The sequence below is a fragment of the Capricornis sumatraensis genome, chromosome 9 (assembly GCF_032405125.1).
Source record: "Capricornis sumatraensis isolate serow.1 chromosome 9, serow.2, whole genome shotgun sequence".
NCBI lineage: Eukaryota > Metazoa > Chordata > Mammalia > Artiodactyla > Bovidae > Capricornis > Capricornis sumatraensis.
Genome location: NC_091077.1, coordinates 36,211,930 through 36,233,184, shown reverse-complemented (window position 1 = coordinate 36,233,184; position 21,255 = coordinate 36,211,930).

The following is a 21,255-nucleotide window of genomic DNA, read 5'->3' as shown; positions in this document are numbered from 1 at the left end:
AGGCAATAGCAACCCAGTCCAGTACTCTTGCCTGGAAAATCCCATGGACGGAGGAGCCTGATGGGCTGCAGTCTATCGGGTCACAAAGAGTCAGACACGACTGAGCGATTTCACTTTCATTTTTCACTTTCATGCATTGGAGAAGGAAATGGCAACCTACTCCAGTGTTCTTGCCTGAAGAATCCCAGGGATGGCGGAGCCTGGTGAGCTGCCATCTATGGGGTTGCACAGAGTCGGACATGACTGAAGCGACTTAGCAGCAGCAAAGAAACCATATGCCCTAAATTAGTCAAACAGCATATTCAAATATAAAGTGAAAATACTAAGCTCATAGGTGTCTCCAGGTATGGTTCATCTCCCTAAATGGAAAAGTCACCTTGGTGGAGAAAATTCTGGGAGCAGAGGCAATGAATTGGATGTGACAGGCAGAAATTATCTGATTACAACCCCATGTAGACTCTGTCTATAGTAAATCATGTGATAAATGTGCCTAGGCCAGTGAGACCAAGATAATCACGATGGTGTGATCACTCACCTTGAGCCAGACATCCTGGAATGTGAAGTCAAGTGGGCCTTAGAAAGCATCATTACAAACAAAGCTAGTGGAGGTGATGGAATTCCAGCTGAGCTATTTCAAATCCTGGAAGATGATGCTGTGAAAGTGCTGCACTCAATATGCCAGCAAATTTGGAAAACTCAGCAGTGGCCACAGGACTGGAAGAGGTCAGTTTTCATTCCAATCCCAAAGAAAGGCAATGCCAAAGATTGTTCAAACTACCACACAATTGCAGTCATCTCACATGCTAGTAAAGTAATACTCAAAATTCTCCAAGCCAGGCTTCAGCAATATGTGAACTGTGAACTTCCTGATGTTCAAGCTGGTTTTAGAAAAGGCAGAGGAACCAGAGGTCAAATTGCCAAATCCACTGGATCATGGAAAAAGCAAGAGAGTTCCAGAAAAAACATCTATTTCTGCTTTATTGACTATGCCAAAGCCCTTGACTGTGGCTCACAATAAACTGTGGAAAATTCTGAAAGAGATGGGAATACCAGACCACCTGACCTGCCCCTTGAGAAACTTACATGCAGTCAGGAAGCAACAGTTAGAACTGGACATGGAACAACAGACTGGTTCCAAATAGGAAAAGGAGTACATCAAGGCTGTATATTGTCATCCTGCTTATTTAACTTCTGTCCAGAGTGCATCATGAGAAACGCTGGGCTGGAATAAGCACAAGCTGGAAAAAAGGTTGCCAGGAGAAATGTCAATAACCTCAGATATGCAGATGACACCACCCATATGGCAGAAAGTGAAGAGGAACTAAAAAGTCTCTTGGTGAAAGTGAAAGAGGAGAGTGAAAAAGCTGGCTTAAAGCTCAACACTCAGAAGACAAAGATCATGGCATCCGGTCCCATCACTTCATGGGAAATAGATGGGGAATCAGTGGAAACAGTGTCAGACTTTATTTTTGTGGGCTCCAAAATCACTGCAGATGGTGACTGCAGCCATGAAATTAAAAGATGCTTACTCCTTAGAAGGAAAGTTATGACCATCCTAGATAGCGTATTCAAAAGCAGAGACATTACTTTGCCAACAAAGTTCCATCTAGTCAAGGCTATGGTTTTTCCTGTGGTCTGTATCGATGTGAGAGTTGGACTGTGAAGAAAGCTGAGCACCGAAGAATTGATGCTTTTGAACTGTGGTGTTGGAGAAGACTCTTGAGAGTCCCTTGGACTGCAAGGAGATCCAACCAGTCCATTCTGAAGGAGATCAGCCCTGGGATTTCTTTGGAAGGAATGATGCTAAAGCTGAAACTCCAGTACTTTGGCCACCTCATGCAAAGATTTGATTAATTGGAAAAGACTCTGATGCTGGGAGGGATTGGGGGCAGGAGGAGAAGAGGACGACAGAGGATGAGATGGCTGGATGGCACCATGGACTCGATGGACGTGTCTGAGTGAACTCCGGGAGTTGGTGATGGACAGGGAGGCCTGGCGTGCTGGGATTCATGGGGTTGCAAACAGTCGGATACGACTGAGCAACTGAACTGAGGCCAGTGTGATGTGATTAACCATGTACTATAGAAAGATATATTGACTTAACAGCAAATGAAAAGCTGGACTCTCATTTTCATTGTGAGATGTCATTTTCATTTCGTTACATTTCCTCCAAGTTAGTCCTCATTTCTCTTCTTTGAATCCTCTCCCTACACTTTGATGGAGCCAGTGAGACATCCACAGGCTCTGTTGTCCCCATGTTGCATACAAAGGTGCTTGCTGCTACATGAACAAGGACAGCAGGCACTTGCCTAAGCAACACAACAGCAGGTGAAACATGGTGAAATGTACATATTTATAGATGACCCTGCAGTATTGATAATGTGAAGCTAGAGTCTCCGGTGGAGATCTGGCTCTGGGACTGCACCATTGAGGTCAGTTCAAGGCAGCTGACTGGCTTTCTATATATGGCCTGGGGAACAGCTGTTAAATTTTGAGACTAGAACATTTAAAACAAGTTTTGGACCTATTAAAGTCTAATAATTACAATAAAAAAATGGCACGATGGAGCTTATAAGACACCATAGTCCTGATGTTGGGGAAATATTTCCCAAAGAAATGATTTTGTGTCAAGTTGCAGTTATTAAAACAAAAATATTTAATTATTTTTGTGGTCTGAGTAACAAGTAGAACAAAAAAAAAAATCAATGCAACAAAGTTTATAATTTTGATTATGTGACTCTCTGAGCAGTGCTTTAGCAGAAAAGCAGATGGCTTCTGATTAGGCTTATAAATATAGAAGTGTATCGATCATCCAAACAAAACTCCTTGAAGTGTTCCTTGCGTGAAGTCAATGCATCTTTAAAAAGGGAAAACGACTCTGTAGCCTGTCTTTCCAGGCTCCAGAAAGTTTGTGGAGCTGACATCTCAATAAATTACTAAGTTGTATTGACTTCTTTATGGACGAGGCACTAACAAAAAGGGATTATGTTGAGCAGCATTTAAAGAAATGAACAGGATCCTGTTTTGATTTTAGTATATTGGTATAAATTTTGTCTGTAAAAGAGTTCAAAGTAGCGGAGGGAACTGGAAAAGTGACATATCTGCATGAACGTATTGGGCAAAGTTGTGAATATTTTGGTGGTGGTGGTTTACTCTCTAAGTCGTGTCTGACTCTCACAGCCCCATGGACTGTAGCCCTCCAGGCTCCTCTGTTCATGGGATTTTCCAGGCAAGAATACTGGAGTGGGTTGCCATTTTCTTCACAGAGGATGTTACAGACCCAGGGATTGAACCCAGGGTCTCCTGCACTGCAAGCAGATTCTTTATCAACTGAACTGCCTTTTGTTTGTGAACAATTCTGGTGCATTAACTTCAACTCCCCTCCCTTTTGTTTATACAGTGAATGAGACACATTTTCACCTTCTGTGATCCTTATTCACTCCTACTTTCTATACCTCTGAATTATCTCCAAGCACATCCACTAAACCCAAGCAAGAGGATGTTTTTGCTGAAGGTCGTACTATCACTCTAGCTTCCCCCAGGAATTTTGGAATCTTGATGTAAACTCCCTGAAAGCTTCCCCTTCTTAGCCATATACCCTTGGCTCACTTCCTTCTCTTCCCTCTGCAAAGCGGGAACTCTGTCATTTCTCTTAGTAATCAGAAACATACTTGTCATAAAATTATATTTATGTGAATCTCATAGAATATATGAAAGAAAGCTCAGTATTTCCACATAAAGTAGCTCTTGTGGTCTCTGGAGTTGTGTTCTAATATTAATTATGTGAAACATTTCATTTAGCTCTTCATGGCATGAAAATTCTAGCAACATTTTTAAGACCAAGGTAGTCAAAATTCACTCAGTAGGCTTTTAAATTTAAACATTATTTACTTTCCTCAATTCAATTCCCAAGTCATTCAAGCATTTTTAGGAACAAGGCTCATCCTACCCATCTTAGAGCAAACATTTTATCCTGGCCAATACAAATGTAACTCAGCCCAAAATAACAAGGCCAAAGCTGAACGGATTTATACCGGAGACATCTCTATTTTAAAATATGAGTATTGAAATGTTACCAACTCTCGTATCTTGTTTCTAGAGTCACAGGACACATTTTATACAATTTAGGAGTTTTTTTTTTGGTCTATATCTATGTCATAGAGAAGATTTAGAGAAGCTATTATGAAAAGTAGGGGAAATCAAGACTATAGGATAATCAAACTGAAACAGTGGAGGTTTTAAAAAATATAAGTTTCTGATTGAATGTTTTTTTTCCGTGTGTCTCTTCAGTTAAGAGGCGATTTTTTTGAGCACTTAGATAAATATCATGATAAAGGCTTTTAAATACCACTTTAATCATCTTAAAATCCTTTGGATTTGAAGCTATCAGCATTACTCCTACTTTGAGAATGAGAAAAATGAGACTTCAGTAACTTAGGTAAATACCCCATAGCTTGGAGTCAAATCTTGCTTCTATATATATTGCCTCTCAAAGACCATTATGTTTCATTTCTGTTTAATGATGGAAAACAAAATAACAAGAAAGTCAGAATGCTAAAGATACTGATCAACCTGATGGCAAAGCAAGAACTGAGACTAGCCTACCCTGACTCAGAATTGTTGGTATATTTTTACTACTTGAAAAAATATTAAATTTATTTATATGAATATGGAATGTTATTGTGCATTCTGTCTTATATGACTACTGTATTTATAGCTCTTACATAATGGATATCATATGAAAACAGTAGAAAGCTTTTAATGTTTTATTATTTTAACCATAAACTTTGCTATTTTGCCCTCTGTTGCTGAAAATGAAGCTCAGAAACTTTTCTCCCATATATTCTCGCCCAAATCTATGAAAAGCCCTTGAAAGAATTACTCAATAATAAATGAGTCATTTGCAGTTTAGGATGGTTTATTTTAGTGGGATAATTCAATTATTCTCCTTTTAATCTGTAGCTTGGTTTAATTGCATGGAAAGCATAGAAATGTATTGGTCACTATTAATTGTTGCATTAATTTTTGGATGGTGTAGTGCAGGGATTTAGGAAGGGAAAGATTTGATTTTGATACGCCAGGCAATTTGTACAGAATAAATCTGGAGGAACATCAGCTGCAGGAAAAAAAAAAAATAGTGTAGGATGATACCCCAAACTCCAGGAGACTGGGTAAATGCTATGTCAGAAACTAGAAAAGCTGCCAAAAGGGATGTAAAAATGACCGCAGATATTTCAGCTACGTGTTCATTTTTCCAAGGGACCTGGCATTGGATTCTGTATGGTACAGGAGACACAGAGGGGAACACCCCTGATAAATAATAAACTGTTTGGAACATGAGGAGTAGAGATGGGAAACAGAAACTGCAACTTTGCCTTTTCTCACTATTTTCTTTGAACATCCTTCCATTTCCCTACTTGTTCTGTCAAATCCCACTTCCACTGCAAGCCCTCTTTTGCTTGCCCTCATCAGAACAAAAGGTCATCAGCCTGGCACCAGACTTTGCACAGTCTGCTAATTTGTGGTTCAAAAACACAAATGCTCTCAGGAAGCAGGCAGATAACCTAACACGTGAAACAGATTGTGTTATTCTACGAAGACAGAAGGGGTACCTCACCACCAGATGCTGAATGTTCAACATCCACTTTAACAACTTGAGGTTTATTCAAAATGCCTGCACCCTGTTTTGCCAATTTAACAGTGCCTCCTGAGCATGATGACTCCTGGTTGCTAAAGGAGAGTAAGTTATTGTACTCTACAGTAGTACTATGGCCGAGAAAACGTTAGTCTCTCAGTGTGTCCAACTTTTCTCAACTCCATGGACTGTAGCCCACCAGGCTTATGGAATCCCAACCCATGGAATTCTCCAGGAAGGAATACTGGAGTGGGTTGCCATTTCCTTCTGCAGGGGATCTTCCCGACCCAGGGATTGAATCCAGGTCTCCAGCATTGCAGGCAGATTCTTTGCTGTCTGAGCCGTTGGGGAAGTCTCAAGACCAAGAAGGTGCTAGTCAATTTCTTTCCAGTATTAAAAATTCCTTCATCAAATGGTAATAATTTTGAGGTCCTTGAGCCTACACTGAGTAAATTATTTAACTTGCTTCTCACTCTATAGATATTGGTCCATACCACCCTCTTAGGGACTTTTCTACCTTTCAATCTGCTGCTTCTGATTGATTGTGGCCTAAGATTCTGGATAAATAACTTATTGAAATTTGGCATAAAATTTTGAATCAAATATAAAAATGAAGTTGAGCATGCAAGCTTAGACTTATTTTTAAAGTGCATTGCATATTATGTTTTAATGTAATATTTGATAGTGATATATATAACAGGTAAATTTAAAAGTTTAATAATAAATATTATCTATAAACTCAGTGTCAAACTTATGAACTGTTAAATGCCAATAATATTGATACTATTTGTCTACTGCTCTGAATTTTATGCATATTATCCATGGTTGTCTTTTTTGAATACTACTATGCTTGAGAAACGCTGGGCTCGAAGAAGCACAAGCTGGAATCAAGATTTCATGCCAGTCAGAATGGCTGCTATCCAAAAGTCTACAAGCAATAAATGCTGCAGAGGGTGTGGAGAAAAGGGAACCCTCTTACACTGTTGGTGGGAATGCAAACTAGTACAGCCACTATGGAGAACAGTGTGGAGATTCCTTAAAAAATTGCACATAGAACTGCCTTATGACCCCAAAATCCCACTGCGGGGCATACACACTGAGGAAACCAGAACTGAAAGAGACACGTGTACCCCAGTGTTCATCGCAGCACTGTTTCCAGGACATGGAAGCAACCTAGATGTCCATCAGCAGACGAATGGATAAGAAAGCTGTACATATACACAATGGAGTATTACTCAGCCATTAAAAAGAATACACTTGAATCGGTTCTAATGAGGTGGATGAAACTGGAGCCGATTATACAAAGTGAAGTAAGCCAGAGAGAAAAACACCAACACAGTATACTAATGCATATATATGGAATTTAGAAAGATGGTAATGATAACCCAGTATGCAAGACAGCAAAAGAGACACAGATGTATAGAACAGTCTTTTGGACTCTGTGCGAGAGGGAGAGGGTGGGATGGTTTGGGAGAATGGCATTGAAACATATATAATATCATATACGAAACAAATCACCAGTCCAGATTCAATGCATGATACAGGATGCTTGGGGCTGGTCCACTGGGATGACCCAGAGGGATGGTACAGGGAGGGAGGTGGGAAGGGGGTTCAGGATGGGGAACATGTGTATACCCATGGTGGATTCATGTTGATGTATGGCAAAACCAATACAATATTGTAAAGTAATTAGCCTCCAATTAAAATAAATAAGTACATAATGAAAAGATAAAAAAAGATTGCCAGAAGAAATATCAATAACCTCAAATATGCAGATAACACCATGCTTATGGCAGAAAGTGAAGAGGAACTAAAAAGCCTCTTGATGAAGGTGAAAGAGGAGAGTGAAGAAGTTGGCTTAAAGCTCAACATTCAGAAACTGAAGATCATGGCATCTGGTCCCATCACTCATGGGAAATAGACTGGTAAACAGTGGAAACAGTGTCAGACTTTATTTTTTTGGGCTCCAAAATCACTGCAGATGGTGATTGCAGCCAGGAAATTAAAAGATACTTACTCCTTGGAAGGAAAGTTATGACCAACCTAGATAGCATATTCAAAAGCAGAGACATTACTTTGCCAACAAAGGTCCGTCTAGTCAAGGCTATGGTTTTTCCTGTGGTCATGTATGGATGTGAAAGTTGGAATGTGAAGAAAACTGAGCACCAAAGAATTGATGCTTTTGAACTGTGGTGTTGGAGAAGACTCTTGAGGGTCCCTTGGACTGCAAGGAGATCCAACCAGTCCATTCTGAAGGAGATCAGTCCTGGGTGTTCTTTGGAGGGAATGATGCTGAAGCTGAAACTCCAATACTTTGGCCACCTCATGTGAAGAGTTGACTCATTGGAAAAGACTCTGATGCTGGGAGGGATTAGGGGCAGGAAGAGAAGGGGATGACAGAGGATGAGATGGCTGGATGGCATCACAGACTCGATGGACATGAGTTTGTGTGAACTCTGGGAGTTGGTGATGGACAGGGAGGCCTGGCGTGCTGCGATTCATGGGGTCGCAAAGAGTCAGACATGACTGAGCGACTGAACTGAACTGAACTGATGTCTTAGATGGTAAAGAATCCACCTGCCAATGCGGAAGATGCAAGAGACACTGGTTCCATCCCTGGGTAAGGAAGGTCCCTTTGAGAAGAGAATGGTAACCCAGTCCAATATTCTTGCCTGGAGAATCCCATCAGCTATAGTCCATGGGGTTGCAAATTGTTGGACACAGCTGAATGACTAACCACCATCACCATTAAATATTTAAATGGTAAATAATATGTTACTTAGTTTTCTTGTTTCTTAGATTTATAAAAATATGAGGCATTGTTATCTACTGTGTATTGAATTTTTGCTTCAATATTTTTCAGTCTCATCTATGTTATTTTATATAATTTCAGTTTATCTTCCATAATATTCCACTGTGAATATTGCAAAATACTATATTCTCATCGATGCATTGTTTCTAGTTTTTTTTTTCTTTTTGCTACCATGAACAGTACTATTTTGAACATCCTTCCAGCTGCACAAAGGGAAGAATTTCTCTAAAAGAGTGTTCAAACTGTACATTAAAGGATAAATTTTAGACCATGTTCTGGTATATATTTATTATAAAGAGTTTTCTAGTCCATGAATATAGTATATTGCTGCATCTTTCAATAAAATTTCAAACCTTTTTCCACAAAGACTGTTAGGTTTATCTGATGTGTGTCATCCATCCTTCCAGAATTACAGTTAGAAGGCAGAGCTTGTCATTTATCCCTTATTTGTCTTGATGACTTTTCATATTTTCTTTTAACTTGTATGTCTGAACAAATATGTGGATACTTCCTTGAGCTCTTTCCTCCAATTCTTTAATAACCTTTTTGCTATTTTGTTACCTATTCATTAATTATACATTTTATTCCAGAATTTTGCTTGATTCTTTTCCAAATTTGTCTCTCCATTGTAGTAGTTTCTTATTGGTTATTCACTCAAAAAGCTTTGTTTTTTTCCTCTCGAATATTTTATATTACTATGTATTTTTCCTTGGGAATCAAAAGTTGTATTTTAGTTTCTACTATTTTTTCATGTTACTGTATTTTATAGATGTATTTTGTGATCAACAAAAATTTGTTGTATTAGGTTGAACTGAATTTGTGAGAATACTGTGAATCTTTACTAGTGGTAAAGAACCTGCCTGCCAATCCAGGAGATGAGGGTTCAATCCCTGGTTTGGGAAGATCCCCTGGAGGAGGGCATGGTAATCCACTCCCATATTATTGCCTGGGAAATCCCATGGACAGAGGAGCCTGCAGGCTATAGTCCATGGGGTCACAAAGAGTCAGACACGACTTAGTGGCTGATTGAATCATATACCATTTAAAGCAATCATCTGGATTAAGTTGATAGTTGTTTAGGTTTAATTTACAATCTTGAAGATTTTCCTTGTTATGAACCCATAAATATCTTTCAAATCAAGTTTTATTCAATTTTAGTAGCATTGTAATAGGAAGTCTTTTAGAGTAACTGTTCTGTTTCCTTCACTGTCAGAAAGTGAAGTCCAAGTTCATGGTAATTGGCTTCATAGCTCCTTTATATCTACTGACTGAGTAATACCCTTCATTAAGTAGAAAATGAAACCAGCAGAATAGCATTACAGCTCTGTACGTGTATGTCTGTATATTGTGGAATGTGTTAACATGTTTTTGACTTAAATAACTGTGTATATTACTTTGAAGAGCTAAAGTTGATGAACTTCTTTGTCTGGGGACTATTCATATCCTGAAATTTTTATCTGCTGGATATAATGTGGGAATGTTAAGATTGAGGCTGCTGCTGCTGCTAACAGTCATGTCTGACTCTGTGCGACCCCATAGATGGCAGCCCACCGGGCTCCCCCATCCCTGGGATTCTCCAGGCAAGAACACTGGAGTGGGTTGCCATTTCCTTCTCCAATGCATGAAAGTGAAAAGTGAAAGTGAAGTCGCTCAGTCGGGTCTGACCCTCAGCGACCACATGGACTGCAGCCCACCAGGCTCCTCTGTCCATGGGAATTTCCAGGCAAGAGTACTGGAGTGGGGTGCCATCGCCTTCTCTGAGAAAATATACTGGTAGCATTTTATTCTTCTAATTAAGATTCTACTTTTTTTTTTTTTTCTTCTGACGACCACTTGGGAAACATATAAAATGTAGTGAAGTGAATGCCAGTTTTTTAGACAATAATAGATTTAATATTGTCAGAGAAAAATTTCGCTTATCTGTTCATTGTTTTATGCCAAGAAATACAGCTAATTATCCAACTAACTTTAAAATCCAGTGGGCTTTCAATGTGTCATACATATCACCTTTTTGATAGGCTAATCCACTCTCATCAAGGTTTTGTTTTATCATCTTGGCAAGCACTGTTAAGTTTGTGCATGCATTGGAATGCCTGAACAGGTGTTTACAGAGTGTCCCATGAGGTAATGGCAGAGAAACCCCAAGGTTGAGGAAGAGATTTGGGATGCCTTTGAGCAGAGCGCTGTCAGATTACTCCTGCACTCAGCTACATTTGGTATTGGAAAGACCATTTCAGTTTAACAATGATTCAAAACAATAATTTCTGTTGAACAGACAAAATAATTAGGTTGCAGTAGGGAGGTTTATACCCTCTGACATAAACAAACAAACAAACAAACAAAAAACCCTAACAAAATTTATTATAGTATATTTTGGTTGCAGTTAGTTTTGTGAAAGTCAAAGTAAAGGACAGTTGTTACCACTAATGACTTAAAAAGGATTGAACGTTGAATCAGATTCTCAGGAATTTGCAGTTTGTTTTTTTCCTTCTCTTATCTATTCAATTTTGTAGTTTCTACTCTCAGAGAGTAAAACTCCCCAAATGATATAGCTTCTTGTTTTATGTTTGAATAAACAATTCATTCTTGTTTGACCTCATATTTTCTGATCTAAGTTACGTATTGTTGCCTAATAAACTGAGCTTCTTAAAACTTAGTATCTTTAAAAATACATGCCAGAGTGAAGGAGCATCCAGAGAGTGTGAAGAGGAGGCAGTGTCTGAGTACATTTGTGCCTACAATGCAGACTTTGAATAATCCATCTATCCATCTCTACTTGGTCAAAGTTTGTCTACTGGTTTGGTTTCTATTTACTGAACATGCTCCTAGTAACAATTCCTTGTATTGCTTTGCCTCTGCTTTTTGCATATTTCAGATTATTGGAGACAGTTTTAAAAAGGCATATTAATGAACACGTGAGCTTTAACCAAAGCTGAAACAATCTTTAATGCTTATGCTTTCTAGCCTAGTAATTGATTCATATATTCTGCAAACAATCAACTCCAGGAAAAATAGGACTGTTGTGTTATCCCAGGGTCAAAGGGAGGACATTTTTCTTAAATTATCTATGTTACTTGTACAGAAATAAGCTAATGAAATTAAAAACAACTAAAAAAGTTAAAATTTTATTGAACTTAGAGTACTTAAAAAGGATAATGTAAATTTTAAGAAATACAAATTACTAAAGTTGTCTATAATAATGATATTGCTGAGAAGTAAAAACTTTCTCTAAAGTGCTTGAAGACAGCTATTGTGTTTACTCTTAGCAGATCAGTGCTTTAGATATTATTACTCTAATATTTATTATTTGAAATGGAAAAATCATAAGTGAGTATCAAATTCACACAAAACCATGTAAAACAAAATTCATAAAATGAATTAAATTACATTGCTCTGTATTCACTTCATTAAAGTGGAATGTTGACTACTAGAACTGTCTTTTCCCTTTATCACAAAAATAGATGATCTAAAGCTCAACTTCTCAATAAAAATTCCTTGATATGCCTAAGATTGTATAGCAAATGTAAATACTAGAATTAGTCTTGTGCTTAATTACAGAAAAGCAGAAGAATTTTATTCTATACTGTGATATGTGGTGCAGGAAGTAGAACTCAGAATATAAATCAAGCAGCTGGTAGAAAAATCCATGAATCATTTGATAAATACTTTGAGAAAGGCACAAAATAGTTGCCACAAACTCAAGGATTGGGACATATTGTAGGTATTCTAATTGTTTATATAAATATAAATTTTAAAACTTAATGTCTTTAGTTTTGCTCATAAACAACAATCTGAGCTTAAAACTCCCAACTGCATGTTCAAATATATGTGCAGTGTAGATGTTAATCATTCAATTTATCTTTCTAAATGTGACAAAGAAAAGGTTTAGGGTCGAAGTTGAGTGTAAGAGCTTTTCAGGGTACCTCACTGTTGATAATCTGAGTAACTAAGCTGAGTTTCATTTATTTTTCTCTTAAAATAAGAATCATGGGCAAGAATATACAGGACAAACATTGAAATAAAACTCGAATTTGAAAAGAGATAATCTCTCACTTAGCCAGCAAGACTGAATGGGAGAAGACAGAACAAATCAGAGAGAAGTAATTTAAAGAAGACGTTAAAACTGCTATGAGATACAATTTTATTGGGGAAGGCCAATTTCAGAAAGCATAGTGTAGCAAAGGAAAGATGATAAAAATCAATATTATTGACCAGAGGGACAGAGAACAATCAGAAGGGCACAAAAGTAATCTCCATTAAGACATTTGGGTAGCTTGTGAGGCTAATGGCATGGAAAGTCACCTACAAAAAAGGCTGATGGTTTTCTTTGAGTCATTTACTTTTTTTTTTTTTTTTTTTGGCTGTTCTGGGTCTTCATCGCTATGAAGGTTTTTCTCTAGTTGTGGTGAGCAGGAGCTACTCTCTTGCTATGAAGCACAGGGTCTAGAGCATGCGGGCTTCAGTAGTCGTGGCGCTTGGGCTCAGTAGTTGTGGCGTGCAGGCTTGTGCCACACTGACCCACCTGCTCTCTGATATGTGGGATCCTCTCAGACCAAGGATGGAACCTGTGTCTCCTGCATCGGCAGGAGACTCGTTACCACTGAGCCACCAGGGAAGCCCATGTACAGCAAAGTGATTCAGTTACACACGCACATGCACACATATAGATAGATAGATTCTTTTTCACTTTCTTTTTTACTGTAAGTTATTACAAGATATTGAATATGGTTCCCTGTGCTATAGAGTAGGTCACTCTTGCTTATTTATTTTATTTATGATAGTGTGTATCTGTTAATCTCAAATTCCTAAATTATCCCTATCTTACACCTTTCCCCTTTAGTAACTATAGTTTAGTTCAGTTCAGTCGCTCAGTCGTGTCCGGCTCTTTGCGACCCCATGAATCGCAGCACGCCAGGCCTCCCTGTCCATCACCAACTCCTGGAGTTCACTCAGACTCAACGTCCATCGAGTCAGTCATGCCATCCAGCCATCTCATCCTCTGTCGTCCCCTTCTCCTCCTGCCCTCAATCCCTCCCAGCGTCAGAGTCTTTTCCAGTGAGTCAACTCTTCACATGAGGTGGCCAGAGTATTGGAGTTTCAGCTTCAGCATCGTTTCCTCCAAAGAAATTCCAGGGCTGATCTCCTTCAGGACTGGTTGGATCTCCTTGCAGTCCAAGGGACTCTCAAGAGTCTTCTCCAACACCACAGTTCAAAAGCATCAATTCTCCAGTGCTCAGCTTTCTTCACAGTCCAACTCTCACATCCATACATGACCACTGGAAAAATCATAGCCTTGACTAGACAAATCTTTGTTGGCAAGTTCCTGAGTCTGCTTTGTTAAAGAGTTTCTTTGTATCATTTTTTTTTTCTAGATTTCACATAGAAGTGATCCCGTATGATATTTGTCTTTCTTTGTCTGACTTCACTTACTATGACAATCTCTAAGTCAGTCCCCAGGTATCAAACCCAGGTCTCCCACACTGCAGGTGGATTCTTTACCAAGTGAGCCACAAGGGAAGCCCAAGAATACTGGAGTGGGTAGCCTATCCCTTCTCCAGTGGATCTTCCCAATCCATAAATTGAACTGGGGTCTCCTCCATTGCAGGCAGATTCTTTACCAACTGAGCTATCAGGGAAGCCCTGCTGTCATTCCACATTACTGCAAATGGCATTATTTCATTCTTTCTTATGGGTGAGTAATATTTCATTGTATGTGTGTATATATGTTATGGACTTCCCTTGTGGGTCAGTGGTAGAGAGTCTTCTGGCTAATACAGGAGACATGGGTTCGATCTCTAGTTTGGGAGGATCCTCAGGAGAAGGAAATGGCCATTCACTCCAGTATTCTTGCCTGGGAAATCCCATGAACAGAGGAGCCCGGTGAGCTACAGTCCACGGGGTCACAAAAGAGTTGGACACAGCTTAGCAACTCAACAACATATATGTATATATAAACACATACACTATATCCTCTTTATCTATTCTTCTGTCAGTGGACATTTAGGTTGCTTACATGTCTTGGCAGTTGTAAATAGTGCTGCTATGAACACTGAGGTGAATGTATATTTTTGAATTATTAATAGAAGTCTCCTCTTTTATGGATTTGTGTCCAGGGATGGGATTGTAGTATTATACAGTAACTCTGTTTTTAAATTTTAAGTGAAACTCCATTTTTTTCTCCATCGTGGTTTCATCAATTTACATTTACATCAGTTGTGCCGGAAAGTTTCCTTTCTCCATACTCTCTCCAGCATCTATTATTTGTAGCCTTTTTGTTTATGGCCATTCAGACTGCTGTGAGATGGTACCTCATTATAGTATTGATTTCAGTTCAGTTCAGTTCATTTGCTCAGTTGTGTCCGACTCTTTGTGACCCCATGGACTGCAGCATGCCAGGCTTCCCTGTCCATCACCATCTCCCAGAGTCTACTCAAACTCATGTCCATTGAGTCAGTGATGCCATCCAACCATCTCATCCTCTTCTGTCCCCATCTCCTCCTGCCCTCAATCTTTCCCAGCATCATTGATTCATTGTCAAATGAATCAATTCTTTGCATCCGGTGGCCAAAGTATTGGAGTTTCAGCTTCAACATCAGTCCTTCCAATGACTATTCAGGGCTGATTTCCTTTAGGATGGACTGGTTGGATCGCCTTGCAGTTCAAGGGACTCTCAAGAGTCTTCTCCAACACCACAGTTCAAAAGCATCAAGTTTTCGGCTCTCAGCTTTCTTCATAGTCCAACTCTCACATCCATACATGACTACTGGAAAAACCATAGCCTTGACTAGATGGAACTTTGTTGGCAAAGTAATGTCTCCACTATTTAATAAGCTGTCTAAGGTGGTCATAACTTTTCTTCCAAGGGGCAAGTGTCTTTTAATTTCATGGCTGCAGTCACCATCTGCAGTGATGTTGGAGCCCCCCAAAATAAAGTCTGTCACTGTTTCCCCATCTATTTGCCATGAAGTGATGAGACTGCATACCATGATCTTAGTTTTCTGAATGTTGAGCTTTAAGCCAACTTTTTCACTCTCCTGTTTCACTTTCATCAAGAGGCTTTTTAGTTCTTCTTCCCCTGCACTGCTCTAATAATTAGGAATGTTCAGTATATTTTCATGTGCCTATTGACTATCTGGATTTCATCAATGGAGAAATGTCTATTTAGATCTTCTACCTATTTTTTTTTGGGGGGGGGATTGGATCGCTTGTTTCTTTGGTATTGAGCTGTGTACAGTGTTAGTATATTTAGAAAATTAATCCCTTGTTGGTCAGTTGCATCATTTGCAAATATTTCCTCCTGTTTCATAGGTCATCATGTTGTTTTTTTATGGTTTCCTTTATTCTACAAAAGCTTTTAAATTTTATTAGTCTCCATTTTTTTTTTTTTTGCTTTTGTTTCCATTGTCTCTAGGAGACACATCCCCAAAAATGTTGCTCTGATTTATGTCAAAGAATTTCTCCCTATATTTTCCTCTAGAATTTTTATGATATGTAGGTTTACTCTTAGGTCTTCATTCATTTTGAGTTCATTTTTGTATGTGGTGTTAGAGAATGTTCTAATTTCATTGTTTTACATGTAGGTGTCCAGTTTTTTCAGCACCACTTATTCAAGACACAATATACAGTCTTTTGTGCACTATATAATCTTGCCTTCTTTGTCTTAGATTAATTTACCATAAATTCATGGATTTATTTCTGGTCTTTCTACCCTGTTCCATTTATCACTGTGTTTGCTTTTGTGTCAGCCCCACACAGTTTAGATTACTATAGCTTTGTACTATAATCTGCAATCAGGGAGCTTATTTCCTCCAGCTACATTCTTCTTTGTCAATATTGTTTTGGCTAGTTGAGCCATTTGGGTATCCATATTAAATTTTTTTTCATTCCACTTCTGTGATAAATGTAATTGATAATTTGATAGGGATTGCATTGAATTTGTAGGTTGCCATGGATAGTATAGTCATTTTAGCAATAGTAATTTTTCCAATCTAAGAGCATGGTGTATCTTTCCATCTATTTGTGTCGTCCTCATTTTTTTTTTTTTTGTTCCACCTGTGTCCTAGTATGTAGGACAGGTCTCTTAATTCCTTCAGTTCAGTTCAGATCAGTTCAGTTCAGTCGCTCAGTTGTGTCCAACTCTTTGAGACCCCATAAATCACAGCACGCCAGGCCTCCCTTTCCATCACCAACTCCCAGAGTTTACCCAAACTCATGTCCATCGAGTCGGTGAAGTCATCCAGCCATCTCATCCTCTGTTGTCCCCTTCTCCTCCTGCCCCCAGTCCCTCCCATCATCAGAGACTTTTCCAGTGAGTCAACTGTTTGCTGTGATGGCCAAAGTATTGGAGTTTCAGCTTCAACATCAGTCCTTCCAATGAACACCCAGGACTGATCTCCTTTAGAATGGACTGGTTGGATCGCCTTGAAGTCCAAGGGACTCTCAAGAGTCTTCTCTAACCCCGCAGTTCAAACGCATCAATTCTTTGGTGCTCAGCTTTCTTCACAGTCCAAATTTCACATCCATATATGACCACTGGAAAAATCATAGCCTTGACCAGATGGATCTTTATTGGCAAAGGAATGTCTCTGTTTTTGAATATGCTACCTAGGTTGGTCATAACTTTCCTTCCAAGGAGTAAGTGTCTTTTTGTTTCCAGGCTGCAATCACCATCTGCAGTGATATTGGAGCCCCCCAAAATAAAGTCTGACACTGTTTCCACTGTTTCCCCATCTATTTCCCATGAAGTGATGGGACTAGATGCCATTATGCTAGTTTTCTGAATATTGAGCTTTAAGCCAACTTTTTCACTCTCCTCTTTCACTTTCATCAAGAGGCTTTTTAGTTCCTCTTCACTTTCTGCCATAAGCATGGTGTTATCTGCATATCAGAGGTTATTGACATTTCTCCTGGCCATCTTGATTCCAGCTTGCGCTTCTTCCAGCCCAGCGTTTCTCATGATGTACTCTGCATAGAAGTTAAATAAGCAGGGTGACAATATAGAGCCTTGATGAACTCCTTTTCCTATTTGGAACCAGTCTATTGTTCCATGTCCAGTTCTAACTGTTGCTTCCTGACCTGCTTATTCCTCAATATTTTATTCTTTTTGATGTGATGATACTTAGGATTGTTCCTTCATCTCTCCTTTTTATTTTTTTGTTGTTAGTGTATAGAAATGTAACAGATTTCAATATATTAGTTTTGTATCCTACAGCTTTACCGAATTCACTGATGAGCTCAAAGAGTTTTCTGGTAGCATATTTAGGATTTTCTGTGAGTAGCATCATGTCATCTAGACAGTGGCAATTTTATTTCTTCTCCAATTTGGATTCCTTTTATTTATTTATTTTTCCCCCTCTGATTGCTATGATTAGTACTTTCAAAGCTATGTTGATGTAAATTGGTGAGAGTGGCCATTCTTTCCTAGTTTCTGTTAAAGGGAATGTTTTCAGCTTTTCACTGTTGAGTATGATGTTTGCTGCATGTTTCTCATATATAGAGTTGATTATGTTGAGATATGTTCCCTCTGTGCTCACTTTTTGGAGAGTTTTTATTTTTTAATCATAAATAGATGTTGAATTTTATCAAAAGCTTCCTTCTAAATCTATTGAGATGATCCTATGGCTTTTATTCTTTAGTGTGTTAATGTGATGCATCACACTTTAAATCTTCCACATAGATAGAAGAACTAAAGACAAATTAGTGTAGTCTTTAAGTGGGCAAATTGATGATATTAAGGCATACCAATTGCATGCATCTTATGACTCAGCAGTCCTGTTCTTAGGCACTTACTACATATATATTCCATAGATTTTTCATATGCATGTGTGAAATGTTAATTACAGCAATGTTTATGATTAGCAGTATTTGGAGACAATTTAAGTATCTTCATTAGTAAAATGCATATACATAAATGTGTAACATAGTGAATCTGTCAGTGATTCAAAACAATGAGTTAGATGTACATGTAGCAAAATGGTGGCTTGGAGGAATGCTTGGTGGCTCAGAGGGTAAAGAGTCTGCCTACAGTCTGGGAGACCTGAGTTCAATCCTTGTGTCGGGAAGATACCATAGAGAAGGAAATGGCAACGTACTTGAGTCTACTTGCCTGGAGAATCCCTTGGATGGAGGAGCTTGTCAGGCTATAGTCCATGGGGTTGCAAAGAGTCAGACATGACTGAGCTACTTCAATTTCACTGTCACAGCAACATGGATAGATTTTCTTTAATTTAAATTTTTTGAGGAATAATTTACACACATTAAATTATTTTTTAAATGTGCATTTTGATGAGCTTTGATAAACCTCTACAATCAGGTAAATACAAGCATGATCAAGATATACAAATATTCATTCATCAACCCCCAAATTATCTCATGCCCCTTGCAGTTAATTCCCTCTACTATATTTATGTACAACCTAATCTGTATGCAGGTCAGGAAGAAACATTTAGAACTGGACATGGAACAACAGACTGGTTCCAAATAGGAAAAGGAGTATGTCAAGGCTGTATATTGTCACCCTGCTTATTTAACGTATATGCAGAGCACATTATGAGAAACGCTGGACTGGAAGAAACACAAGCTGGAATCAAGATGGCCAGGAGAAATGTCAATAACCTCTGATATGCAGATGACACCACCCTTATGGCAGAAAGTAAAGAGGAACTAAAAAGCCTCTTGATGAAAGTGAAAGAGGAGAGTGAAAAAGTTGGCTTAAAGCTCAACATTCAGAAGAAGAAGATCATGGCATCTGGTCCCATCACTTCATGGGAAATAGATGGGGAAACAGTGGAAACAGTGTCAGACTGTATTTTGGGGGGCTCCAATATCACTGCAGATGGTGTTTACAGCCTGGAAATTACAAGACATTTACTCCTTGAAAGGAAAGTTATGACCAACCTAGATAGCATATTCAAAAGCAGAGACATTACTTCGCCAACTAAGGTCTGTCTAGTCAAGGCTATGGTTTTTTCAGTAGTCATATATGGATGTGAAAGTTGGACTGTGAAGAAGGCTGAGTGCCAAAGAATTGATGCTTTTGAGCTGTCATTTTGGAGAAGACTCTTGAGAGTCCCTTGGACTGCAAGGAGATCCAACCAGTCCATTCTGAAGGAGATCAGCCCTGGGAAATCTTTGGAAGCAATGATGCTTATGCTGAAACTCCAGTACTTTGGTCACCTCATGTGAAGAGTTGACTCACTGGAAAAGACTCTGATGCTGGGAGGGATTGGGGGCAGGAGGAGAAGGGGACGACAGAGGATGAGATGGCTGGATGGCATCACTGACTCGATGGACATGAGTTTGAGTGAACTCTGGGAGTTGATGATGGACAGGGAGGCCTGGCGTGCTGGGATTCACGGAGTCGCAAAGAGTCGGACACAACCAAGCAACTGAACTGAAGTGAATCACTGATTCATTTTCTTGTCATTTTGCCTATCCTAGAATATTATAAAAATTGAATTGTACTGTGTGTAGTCTTATTCTTTCTCTTAACATTTTATTTTTCAGATTCTTCTGCTATAAACATAACAATTCTTTGTATTGCTGAGTAATATTCTCTTATTTTGCTATAACCAAAATGTGTTTATCCTTTCACCAAGTGATGAATATTTGGATTGTTTCCAGATCTTGGCTGTTTTGAATAAGTTGCTATGAATATGTGCTTACAGATACTGTGAGAACATATGTTTTTATTCCTCTTGGGTAAATATCTAGAAATTAAATAGCTGGCTTATATGGAAAATGTATATTTAACTATATAAGAAATTGCTAAACTCATTTCCCATTGATATACCACTTTGAATTCCACTAACAATGTATAAGATTTCCAGCTCTATGTTTACATCATCATTTGCTAATGTCAACTTTTTTTTGTTTTAGCCATCCTATTATATGTTTACATGCATGTTACAGATTCAGTTTACATTTTCTTGATAGCTAATTTATTTGGTCATCAATTTCATGTGCTTTTAAAGCCATTTGTTACTGTCTATGCTGACATGTCCCAACCAGATTTTTGCCTTTTTTGAATTATGTTCAGTTATAAAGTGTTCTTTTTATATTGTGGCTATAAGTCCTTTTGTAAGGTATATGATTTGCAAACATTTTTCTCCTAACTGGGGGGTTGTATTTTCATTTTCTAAATTTTATTTTGGAAACTTTTATTTTTTAATTTCAATGTAGTAGAGTTTATCTAATTTTTTCTTTATGGTTAATGTTTTTGGAATCATATTTAGGGCATATTTTGTTGTCACAAATAGTTTTCTGTTTTCTTTTATATATTTTATATGTTGTATATATAAATTTATGTCTCTAATCATTTTTAAGTTATTTTTTGTGTGCAATATTAGGTAAGAAAAGGGTAACTATTTTGTATATGAAGGCCTAATTTTTCCAGTACTAAGTTGAAAATATCTTTTCTTCATTAAATTAATTTGGCACATGTATGCATATATTTCTGTGTGTATTTCTATTCTGTTCCATTGAGAGATCTGTCTATCTAACTTTCATACCCTATAGGTAAAACCTTTATAATTTGTTGATTACTCTAGCTTTATATTTATAATAAGTACTAGCATCAATAGTATGAGTCCTCCAACTTTTTTGTTTTCAAAATTGTTTTTACTATTTCATATTCTTTGCTTTGCAGTACATGTTTTAGACTCAGCTTCTTAATTAATACAAAAATTCTTCAAGAATTATGCTGAAATGTTTTTGAATTTGCAGATAAATAAATTTAAGACTTCTGATAAGGAAAATGTGTAATTTTCTTCTTTTACTTGATTTCTTTCAGCAACGTTTTGTAGCTTTT